The 12466-nt window shown below is 37.2% G+C and overlaps 1 long non-coding RNA gene across 1 annotated transcript; it reads right to left on the bottom strand.

Annotated features, from left to right (window-relative positions):
- Positions 1-554: 554 nt before the first annotated feature.
- Positions 555-8466, bottom strand: LOC135287402 (uncharacterized). Its single transcript, XR_010351085.1, has 5 exons — positions 8272-8466; positions 8054-8153; positions 3880-3983; positions 2101-2162; positions 555-717 (listed from the first exon to the last, which is right to left on the bottom strand). It is a non-coding gene; the product is annotated as an uncharacterized LOC135287402 (long non-coding RNA).
- Between the last annotated feature and the right edge of the window lie 4000 nt (positions 8467-12466).

Below are 12466 nucleotides of genomic sequence, written 5' to 3'. Positions count from 1 at the left end.
CTGTGGAAATATAAACATGAAAACCTGAAATACAAGATTAATAACCTGAAATTGAGTACTGTTCTTGAATTGTAAGTAGAAATTTTGTACCTTTAAATTTAATTATATTTCATTCAAATTCTGCTTGCATATGTGATGAATGTGCCACAGGACAGCATTAAGAAAAAAATAAATGGATTAACACATGCTGCAGCTCCTACCACACAATGTTAGATTTGGTGTAAAACTTTAGGTATGTGGGGATTATAACTAAGGGATAAAGCTTAGATTTCCCTTTAAAAAGAAATAATCACAATACACTTTTAATTAATTTAAAATTATTTTTAAAATTTGAATAAATAAAGTTTTAAAAACTTTATTTATATTATTATTAATATTTGAAATCAAGTAAAATATAATATTAATAATTATTGTAATAAAAAAAGAATACAACAAAAAGAGAGACAGGAATGAGACTCAAGGAGGAGAAATGATGCACTACACAATTGCTCACCAGTGCAGCTGACTGCTGCCCAACCCAGCCTTAAGCATTCATTAGATCCTCCAGCCCCGCTTCTGCCCAGTTTATATCCTGGGCATGGTGTGGAATATCCCTTCAGCCACTTTGGTCCAGTTGTCCTGGCTGTGTTCCCTCCCAGCTTCTTCTGCACCTCCTCTCAGCCGAAGCATTGGAAACTGAGAAGTCCTTGCAGAAGTATGAGCACTGCTGAGAAACAGCTAAACATCCATGTGTTATCAACATTGTTCTCATGCTAAATTCAAAACACAGCACTGTACCAGCTATCAGGAAAAATTCAGCCTTATCCCCATGGAAAGCAGAACTTCTGCACATATCAGAGATTTAACCAATATTCAGGAATCGAGGAAAAGAAAAAAAAACCCCAGAGATTCATTCTGATTTTCAAGGATTTAGTCCTGTGTTTTTCTTGGGGCTAAAATCGCAGAATCACAAAAAATGGCTGTACTGAGTTCCATGCACTGTTGTATTAACTTGTACAGTTATTTTTACCTGCAAGTCAACACCCATATTGTCTGCATCTTTTACTATGTCATTATTTTTGTTCTCTTGGGCAGTTGACTGGAAAATAATGTTATTTGGGGCAAGCCTATGTAACAGATAAGGTTATGCCATCACTTACTCAGAATGCTGTATGATAATATGCACCTAAGTAAAGATGAGTCAACAGTTTAGAAAATGAAACATTATTCATGAATATACATATTAAATAAAGCATCTATAGGAGGGGGGGGAAAAGTGAAATTCTTTGTGCTCTCTCTTCTATATAGATTGCCTTTGCAAGGAGAAAAAAAATTATGCCTTTTCTTTGAACTCAGTAAATGCCCTCTGGGTCTGTTATCAAAAGGGAAGGGGACTTCTGTACAGTCATCTTACCAAAGGAATTACAGAGCCCTTCAAGGAGATGACATGTTTCTGGGGACCGTAACGCCCACATCAATAATATTAAATAGCATTTGCTATTAAAGGGAATCCTGTTACAAATGAATCTCTGGTCTAAAACTCAGATTCCATCTAATCTTTTAGTTGGCTTCATTCCTTTGAGGCAGCCTTGAATAGAAGCATTAGGTTTGCTCAAGCTGTATAGCATGTCTTTAATGCCAGCAACCACAAAGAGGTTTTTGCTCAAGGTCTTAGAAAAGGATCTGGAATTTCAGATATTCTTTTGGACCTTTTTCAAATCTGTTGTTTTCTAGTACTATGAAGCATTCTCATTTTTCTCTACAAAAATAAAAAAAATCTTTTCTGCAGCTGTTCTTAGAGCCCCATTTTACACCTACTCTTTCAAATCACTAATAACCTGTAACTAAATGCCTGTCATGTCCTATCCTCCATCGACAAGAGAGTTTTATGCATGGATGTGTGCACTCTCACAGACAGAGTCACCAAAATTAATGTTGGAACTGATGTAAAGTGATCATCTGATCCTCCACCACATGCTTACTGATATGTATAATATGTGTGTTTTCATGTGCGCTGCATTGATGTATGTTATCCATGTGCAAGAATAAGTAGTCAGCCATTTGGTACCTAAGTAGTAAACAAATATTCTGCTCAAAGTTCTTTTTGTTCAGGAATCTTACCTGCCGCAATATAAATTTTCTGACAGATATGAAATAAAAAGCCAGCCAAGTATTCAAGAAACCTGTCAGTTAAATAAGAGAAAACATTAGCTCTTGAACATTTCCTCCTTACTTTGTGTTTCTCTTTATAACTGAAATTGCTTTTATGAGAATGCCTAAAGCAATTTCTGCACTTTGTGTTGGTGAAGAATAACACCTCTGGTAAGGAATAGTGTGGGTTTGTTTTCTGATTAAGTAATAAAAGGAATCCCATTGTGCATTCTTTTCTCTGCATAGTTTATTCTTCTAAGTCATTAAAAAGCAGGAGACACTTCAGTTCTCCCAGCTGATCATCACAATGAAACTGTGAGATGAAAAGTGATCTGAATTATACTTTTCAATTTAAAACTGAGCACTTATTTCCAAACATGTATGCCAACATCCATTCAGTCCCCTATTTTTAGGATTCTATCAAGTCATTCCAATGATGAGATTTTTAGTAAAATACCTATCAGGAAAATCATTTGAGGAAAGAAACTCCAAAACCAGAATAGGGTCTAGAGTACATCTTCAGAGATAATTATACTCAAACTCTGCTGCTGCTTCAAAGTTTTCATTCACCCTGTTATCTGCAGAGTGGTGCAAACAATCCTCGGAGAGGAGTGTTCTCCAGTGCAGCTGCCAGGTAAAAACACACTGTACTTTCTGTAAAACTCTGCCCATGTGTGCAGCTGTTATTGTTGTCACAATAAAGTTGTGTGACCGTGCTTGAGGGATGTAAACAATGCAAGCAAAGGTAAGTGACAGGTAAAGTGCAGTCCTCAGAGGGAGAAAAGAAGGACTCAGAGACATTTCTATGCTATCAAAAGATTTTAAAGTCCTATTTCAGCATACAACTTAAAAAAAAATAATTAAGGACTGTCTGTACAAAATCTCCTTAAACAAACTATTTTCCCATTGCAGGCGAAGAACAGGCAGGAGCGTGGAGTGTATAGTGAACAAAGAAAACATTCCCTGAGAGAAATTTCTCACATAGATCACCAGCACACATATCTGCCTTGTCTCTCCTTTAACAGGACGGATAGCCCAACCCATACACTGAAAAGACGCGTTTCCTTGCAGTGTGTTCCCCCCGAGCGCTGGGAGCAGCGGGCGGTCCCGCGGGACGGGGCTGGCACTCTCCAGGGTCCTGGACTGCGGCCCGGCCGCGCCGCTGACTGCCCGGGGCAGGGCCATGGAGCAAGAACATCGCTCTGACTTCTCAATAGATGATAGCAGAAAGTGTGAGGCTTTCAGCCAGAGTCCTCGACACTGTTTCTGCTTTTCTCTTTAGTAAGCAGAATTAGTAATTTAGGGGAGTGTATGGCTCATTTCCGATCAGTCGTACATTAGCACTTGGGAATGGGTTCTCTCGCCCTAAAACAAAACAAAATAAAACAAAACAAAACCAAAACCAAAACAAAAAAAAACAACAAACAAACAACAACAACAAAAAAACCAAAACCAAACCAAAACAAACAAACAAAAAAAACCCACAAAAAAACCACCCAAAAAACCCCAACCAACCAACCCAAAAAAAAAAAAAAACAACAAAGAAAGCTTTATGAGGTATGAATTGTGCATAAGGAAAACTTGCTAACAATTTAACAAAGAAGGTCACCCTCTCTTTGTGATTGAGGAAGTGAGCAGAGATTTGGGCGTAATGTACTAATGTTTACCCCTGCACACTATATGGGAGACTTTCACATAAATATATTTCTTCTTTATTCAACAAAATACTATAACTAGAAGAACTAATACCTGGAATATCCCAAGGCAGATGAGCTCTTTCTCACTGGTGACTGTGGATGTAAAATTGAACTGTGAAGAAATCAATGGCTTCTGCTCTGGAAATGAACTAAAACCTGCAAAAAAAGAGTTGGACCTATTTAACAAAACAGCTACCAAAATGATGCCAGGAAAGAAAGTGACTGGATGGGATGCTCTCTTTCTATTGCAATGTGGTTTTGTGCCATGTTAATTCCCAAAGGCAGTACATTTTCTCATTTTCTGAATAAAATTCTGTGTCCAGTATACTGTGGCCCATCTCCACTTCTGCTGATCTCTGCTGCCATCAACTTTGCTTAGGCTGATCTTTGTTTTCATGGTAAAGAATGTTTTTAAAGTATGAATCTTATAGGGTGATGATGGAAAGTAGAAGGTAAAGCTGAGTTTTGGGATGAATATTTATATATATGTAACTCTATCTTTTTTGACCTTACTACTTTTTATAGAGGGTGAATTCTCCAGCTTCTTCTAGGCTAGTGTTTGTGACAAGAATGGTAGAAAGACAAATTTAAGTGTCTGAGAGCACTTTATAACATTGGAAATACAAAAAAAAAAAAAAAATCCTATTCCAAGGATCTTTGAACTTGGAATCTAGTTTTCCTAAAAGCATTATCCTCTCTTCTCTCCCATCAGTGGTTCTTTGAGCAATATGAGTTCCCAGTGTGCCCAGATGGCCAAGAGGCCAAAGCCAGTCTGCCCTGTATCAGCAATGGTGTGTCCAGCAGGACCAGGACAGTCCCCCTGTACTCAGCACTGGTGAGGTCACACTTTAAATCCTGTGTTCAGTCCCAGGCCCCTCACTTCAAAAAGACATTGAGGTGCTGGAATGAGTCCAGAGAAGGGCAACAGAGACTGGAGAAGGATCTGGAGGAAAAGTCCTAGGAGAAGCTGCTGAGGGAACTGGGAGCTTTTAGCCTGGAACAAAGAACACTTCAGGGAGACCTTATTGGTCTCCTCAACTGTGGGGGAGGAGGCTGTGGTCAGGTGGGGGTCAGTGTGTTCTGCCATGTAACAAGGGACCAGATAAGAGGAGTTTCACGGTGGGGGAGGAGTGCGTTTAAACTGGGTATTAGGAAAAAATTTCTTCACTGGAAGGGCTCCAAGCAGTGGAATGGACTACCCAGAGAACTGGTGAAGTGATTGTCCCTGAAGGTATTTAAAAATGTGAATATGTTTAGGTGTATAATTTAACGTCAGGTTTGGCAGTGCTGGATTAATGGCTGGACTTAATGATTTTAAAGGTCTTTTCCAACTCCAACAAGTCTATGATTCTATGATTTCCTCCTCAGCATTTGTGCAAGACTTGAAGATAGAAGTCGAGAAAATAGAACTAACCCTCTGTTTGCACAATGCTTGGCTCCTGACTTTTGTCTCTGGTTATCTAACATCACTTTCTTGTGACTAACAACTGACATTCTCTTCAGTACATCTGACTCTGAGAGCCCCAAATTTCCTAAGAACTGCACCCCATTCACTGAGTAGATGACTCAGATGACTTTTATTAAACATTTTGAAAGACTCATTTGCAACTTCTGTCTGTGTGAAGTAGTTTTTAACTAGACAAAATGAGGGGCAATATTTTTGAAGTTAACTAAAGCGTCATTAATTATAAATGTACTGGAAAAAGCTTTCTTTTTTGTGCTTAATTAATGATATTAATTGCTCAGGAAATAAAAATCAAGCAATTAGTACCTCTAAAAAGAATATGTACACATAAATGTAAGACTTGTGAACACAGCTGGAAAGCTGGAGAGTATGAAATAACTTTGGTCTGTGCATTCTTTGTATGGAACATGCTGTGCCACTGGCCAGCTGCAGAATACCACAATACAGGTGATCACTGCCAACGCGGTGTGTAACTCACAAGAGTATTTAAAATCATCACTAACAGTTTGGATCCATTACTGGAAACTATTGTCAAATGATATAATAAATCAATGTGTTAGAAGCACTCAGTGCTCTGCATACACATCATGCTTGCACATTTTATAAATGTTCTTTTGTACACTGTAAAATTTGTAGACAAATACAGATGTGCCTCTTCATGCAGTTCATTTTCTAGTAGCTGCCTTGGTCCTAGTCTTTTATCACAAAAATCTCTCATCTTTTGGTCCTTGTTCTCATGGTCTCCTTTCAACACAATACGTAGGTTGCCTAACATAAATTATATTCCATGCCCTGCATTAGGAAGTTTGGAGTGAATTTCTCTCTGGAAATATAGTGCCTGGCAGTGGGACTGCAGAGCATTTGCTACAGACAGGGGGGAATCCAGAATGCTTTCCAAATGCACAGCTGAACAGGACCACTCCACACCAGCAGTGAGGAAAACCTGGGTGAAGGAACCATGTCTTGATCAGGCAATGCTGATTCTGCATTTTTTCATTATGATTCTTACAAATGAGGCAAACTGCACATAAATTAATTGTTCTTTCTGCATATGATGTGCTGATTACTCCCTGCACAAAGCATATTCTTAAACAGTTAACAAATCTTCCATGGGTGTATGCCAGACCGGGAAAAAGTGGGATCAAACCAGTCCTTGTGTGACACACAAGCACTTCCTCCAAAAGCCAGCAGTGCACAGCAGGGGTAAAGACCTCACTCTCCTTGTTATGGGTGCTGCTGTGTTTTAGTTCAGCTCTGTTGTGCCCAGCTGGGAAGGCAGCTTCTTTTTCTGCATTCAGGCAGCACCTGCTCCACTTTGTGTACAGCCAGTGGGCTTGACAGTGGTGCAGGGAGGAGGATGTGGGAGCAGACTGCAGGTCACACGTGGATAAATGAGCTTCTGTGCTTAAGAAACGGCATAGATGAGACAGTCTACCAGAGAAACCCAAAATTAAACATGACCTACCTCTGTGTTTAAGTATAACCACATAATGATTTCCTCTGGTCTCCCAAGCCTTCGTGACCACAAACAAAATGAGGTTCTAGGTGGAGACTGAAAAGACCCTTTCAGCTCGTCAGAGACTTCATTATGAATAAGTATGTTGGGCAAGATTTAACCCAGCTGACCTGAGTAAACTGCTCATCTCACCTAGCAGCATGGGCAGCAGTTCAAATGCTTAGTTACTGTCATAACTTGTTTACAAGTTCAAATGGTTCCCCAAGCAAATAAAACTGCAAATAGCAAGGAGAGAAAATTATTTACCTTTACTCTCTGTCTCATTCTTTTTTAAAATATTTTTGTTGTTTTTATTTTTTGGGGTTTTTTTTTGTTTTCTTTTTCTTTTTTCTTTTTTTCTCTTTAATTTTAATTTATTTTAGGAGCCATTATACGCCAAAATCTGATGGTTTTTATTTCATGACTTCTGATATATTAGGCAAGGTTTCTATACCATCTGATGAAAGATTCTATAGAGGACTTATTTTCAAAGTGAATCTTCAGACATAAGAACGTCATAAGGTTGACATTCAGAAAATTTTAGAAATGAAAATGAGGAGTGTGTCTGCAGCTCAGGCTGGGACCCTGTATTTTCCCTTTTATCCTTATAGAGTGCAGAATGGAAACATTGGGATATATCTACACTTAATCATTCTTCTAACATGGTAGATTCTGCTATGATCAGACTGGTGGAAGAAAGAATATAAAAAGGAGAACTTCACACAGTTTGGGGGTTTTTTTGCTTACTCTTTAGGACATTAGCTTAAATATTACTTCCTACAAAACGTGAGTTAACTTGAAATGATATGCTTTCTGGGATTAACAACATTTTCTTCCAGATTTTGTTGATCAGGAACTCATTCATTATCTTACGGTTCCTATGAATGAAAGCTCTTTATGTGTATGTATACACATGCAAAATTTCCCTTAAATTAAAATTAAAATATTTGTTAAAATACCCTTCAGCATAATTAAGTTTTTTGCCAAGATAAACATACCCTTCAGTGCACAGGTGTGACAGTGGTGACACTACAGGTCAGAGTATGTAAAGTAATGCTCATTATTCTGAAATTTTTCCCCAAAGACTATGACCTTCAGTGAAAACAAACAACATTTTGAAAGCAAAGGTAATGCAATTATTCATAGACTGTTTTGGATTAGCTGGCAGAAAAGCAAATATTTCAGTTTCAGCTTGAAAATCAAGCCATTATTTAACTTTCAATGTGCAGTTCCCATAGTAAATTCATTTTTAATGGGATGGTTTACCTGGTTTGTACTTGGTAATTCAGCTATAAGAAATCTGAGCTGTATCCCATAAATCAATCTGAATGGTATGCCATAAGACTGCAATAAATTTATGAGCTGCCTTAAAAAAATAAAAAAAAGAACAGATCACATATTAAGTATTTTATGTCTTGTACAGATTGCAATTCAAATCTTTGACTCTAGAAAGAAAGCTGTGGGAGATTTTAAAATTGTAAAACCTCATTTGGATCCCCTGGAATTCTTTGTATTTTGTCTAAACTCATCTTTGGGATCTCTTTCAGATTTACTGGCAGGTCACTTTCAGGTAGTATTGCAGAAGTAGCTGTCAGGTAATGTACTTTTGTGCTCCTGGAAAATCTTTACTGATGGGGAATTGCAGCCATGGATGTGACATTTACATTACCATGTGTGTGACAGCTCTGTCTCTCAGGTCATCCATTCCATAGCTGGCAGCAGAGACCCAGAGTTTTATGACAACAGCCCCTCTCAGAAGCCTTGGGTGAGCACATGGCCTGCACCTCTGCTGAGACACCCAGCTGACAGCCACAGTGCTTCTCCCAGGGAAACAGAGGGAATATTATAATGGATTGGTTTAATTTCAGCAAAGCTGAAAATCTGACAAAGCAAGCAGGAATAACATCATTGTCCTCTTTCTACCTACAGACAGTTAAAAAAAGGAATTTACCAATATTGAAATCTTGAAGGTCACACTGAAAAAGAGACATGATGCTTGATTTGGTAAATCAGAGAACAATATGTTGTACGAGTGCTTTCTCTTCTTCTCCTGCATATGCATACCTTCACTTAACAATCTCAGGTTCTGGTCTGGGTCATTTTAAAATGAAACCAATTTTCATTCAAGCACAGTTGGTTCAAGCCATATTAAAATTACATCATCCCTTACTATGTCAAGAGATAAAAATATGAAATTAGGAATATGAATTACCATGTTCAATATATGATAATTTAAATAAATGTTAATGAACATACAGAATCTGATATCACTGTTCACCAAAAAATCATTCTGTAAGGGAAAAAGTTGAAAATTTTTTGACTTTTCATAGAATCATAGAATTATTAGGATTGAACAAGACCTCTAAGGCCTTGGTATTCAGCAGTTGACCCAGCACTGACAAGTCCACCATTAACATGGGAAATAGTGGCAAAGGTGTTACTGAAGTCTAGGTAAGCACATCTACAACCTTCCCCTCATCCACCAAGTGGATTCCCTTGTCATAGAAATAGAGCAGATGGTCAAGCAAGAGTTTTTCATGTTCTTGACAGCAAGTATCATGAGCAATACTGGTGGTGTACATGACTTTTGTATGAATCAGTTTACTGAAATATGTGGTCTAAACTTAAAGGGAGAAAAGTATGAACTGTAGAGGTTGATGCTAGACAGTTAAAGACTCAGACCTCTTTATTTGTATTTCCAGTAAGTGGTTAATGAGTTAATGTTTCAATTTTCAAGATGCAAAAGGATGTATCTTTTTTTTTCAGCATCTGGATAGCAAATTTTGCTCTGTGCCAGGTTTTGTCATGATTGGTTCACGTGTTTTGTTTCCTGCATATTTCTCACATCCAGATACTTTGAATCTATTTCTCTCCAGAAAACAAGAACTTAGAAAACATAAGAACCCATCATTCTTAACCTTTCATATGAACTCAATGTGTTTAAAATGTTTCCATGTTTTAAATCATGGAAAAAAATATTGGCAGGTATTTCACTGAAATGAAATTTCCTTATTAAGAACTGCAGTTCATTGGTTCTACTGTATACCTGAATTTCCATCATCAATTTCTGGAAATGTAATGTTTTTTTCATGGTTTTATACATTTGAAGATTTTACAATGATTCCAACGAAGATCCCTATCTTAGAAATGAGTCATCTAAAGATAGAGAAGAATATGTTGTGTGGTATATGTTCAGGTAATCAATTGAGAGAAGAGAAGAGAAGAGAAGAGAAGAGAAGAGAAGAGAAGAGAAGAGAAGAGAAGAGAAGAGAAGAGAAGAGAAGAGAAGAGAAGAGAAGAGAAGAGAAGAGAATTAGGATAGAAGGTTTCAATTGGAAGGGACCTTCAATGATCCAGCTGCCACTCACAACCTTCAGATAACCTTTCAATAATGATATTGACTATGGGATTTCATTCACAGCATGCAGAGTGTGAACGTAACATCCTGCAGTCCTAACCCTGCGTGAAGGAGAGGAACAGGCTTTATTCATTGTGATTTGACACTACTTCACCACACCCATCTAAACTGGGTCAGTTTAGAGAGTGATCAGTGAGAGTTTGTGTCTTGCATTTGATAAAATTTTGATATAGCCTCACTGATGTTTTAAAGTTCAACATGACCTAGTTCCAAGAAATATATTGTCAATCCTGTGAAAAAAAAAAAATATCAAAGACCAATGAGAGTTGCTATAAGAAGACTATATATTCCAGTTGAAAAACCAACAATTTCTTCTTAACCCTGCTGTGCAGACAGGCCTTAAGCAAGATGAATTAAAATAATTTTAAAAAATAAAAAATTATTCAAATATTGTTTAAGACTTTCTCAGTAGTGGTAGTGAGGCACTAGATAAGGTACAGAAGGCAGCCATCTGAAGGAGTACAAGCCCTATGCACAGCCTATGAGGAAAGAGGGAGCTTGGCTAATAATTACCAGCCTTTACTTGTATGCCTGCTTCCCCTACTCTCCACCAATATTTCCTTACCTGCTCGCAAAGAAAAGAAATTCTGAAAGATCTGAGTAAGAGACTTTGATTTATGTATCAAAGGGAGCATAGTCATGTCTGCAACACACATCTTTTCAGCCTCCACATCTTCCTGATAAAACTGGCAGAACCCTCTCTTTTATATGTCCTCCTAAAACCTTTGCTACCTTTGAAATGCAGGTAATGAGCTAAACCTCCTGAAGTTCTTAATGGTGGTGAAACTTGTAATTAATGTTGAAAAAATAATTTGACAGAAGATATCATTATTTCCTTTTCATTTCTTCACATCTTTAGAACAGAAATCTGGTATTATCTGCAGATTTCCTGTCTTCTTCCTCTTGCTCCCAAATGGTTTTCTAAGTGTGGAATTATTTTTGTTGAAATAAATCACTAAGAATAAATCATATTTATATTCCTCAGATGTTTCTAAAATTAGCCAAAGAAATACCTCTAAAAGAAAATAGCTTTTAACATCTTTCCAACTTTGCTTTCCTCAGTAACTTAGTTTTACTGGCCACATACCTCCAGTTCTGAGAAAACACCTTTGAAAACAGAGTGGATGTGGTCAAGAGACTGTTTTTCATGAAGTGAAAAGTCTTAATATAGCAATATAGATGTGATCTGGCAGAAATAACACCAGAAAACATTTTCCAGGCTATGACAATCTTCCTCTAAAAGCCACAGTAGAGCAGACCCCAAGTCACTTGTGTGCTTCGATCTCATATCTCCTAATTCAACAAGCTTGGATTTCTTTTAAACTGAACTACCAATAACTGAATTTGATGATTTTTTGTAAGATTTAACATTTCTGCTTTTGGAGGCAATGGCAACCTGTTAGCAGCTTCATGCTTTCTCACAAATATTTCTTGTCAATCCCACTTCTAGTTTCATATACTTCTAATGTTTAGTGTATTTTTAAAATTTTAGGAATTCTCTAGGTGTTTATGAATGCCCAGAAGTGATGTTAATATTTCAGTTCTGCAGTTTTACAAAAAAAAATGCACCTCAAGTACATAATCTGGGTAGCATTATTGTGGTGCTACTTGAAAAATAGGAAAGGAAAGAGCAAGCAGTGCACAGCAGAACACCTGATACTGCAGCAACAAGTGTTTTGATGGAGCTACCCAATCATTCTGCTAAGTCAGACCTGCTCTTTTTAATGGAAAAGCTGAAAAAATCAGTTATTGAGGTAATAGAAATGTAGATGTTCTAGTCTGGTTTTTCCTTTATCACAATATACACAGACAGGAGATGTTATCTCATACAGCTGACAGAAGTGTTTCAAATGGAGAACAATAACTATGTGCAAGATAAATTAAATTATTTTTCTTTGTGTAACTGTCATAGATGCATCACATGATTTTTTTACTGTGTGTGAGGAATGATTGCTGGTGAATTTCACAAATGGAAATGATCTTAATTGAAAAATATTTCATCCCTTTCTTTATTTTCAAAGAAAACATGAATATATATATTTTTTTACAACATTATGACTTCCAGGTACAATAAAAGTGAAAGAGAGAGGACAAAAAGCCTCTCCTCTATTTTGCTGATATTAGCTAGGTTCTTAAAGCATTTTGCAAGGCTGAGTGAAATAAAACTCATCAGACCAATGTGTTAAGCTCATAATATTTTCATTCCTGTATTACAGCTAGGGAAACTATGTAAAAAAGCTACCAAGTAGAACGTGTGAAAC

This window comes from Passer domesticus, chromosome 1, assembly GCF_036417665.1.
Source record: "Passer domesticus isolate bPasDom1 chromosome 1, bPasDom1.hap1, whole genome shotgun sequence".
Classification (NCBI taxonomy): domain Eukaryota; kingdom Metazoa; phylum Chordata; class Aves; order Passeriformes; family Passeridae; genus Passer; species Passer domesticus.
This window is presented reverse-complemented; position numbering and strand designations above follow the sequence as displayed.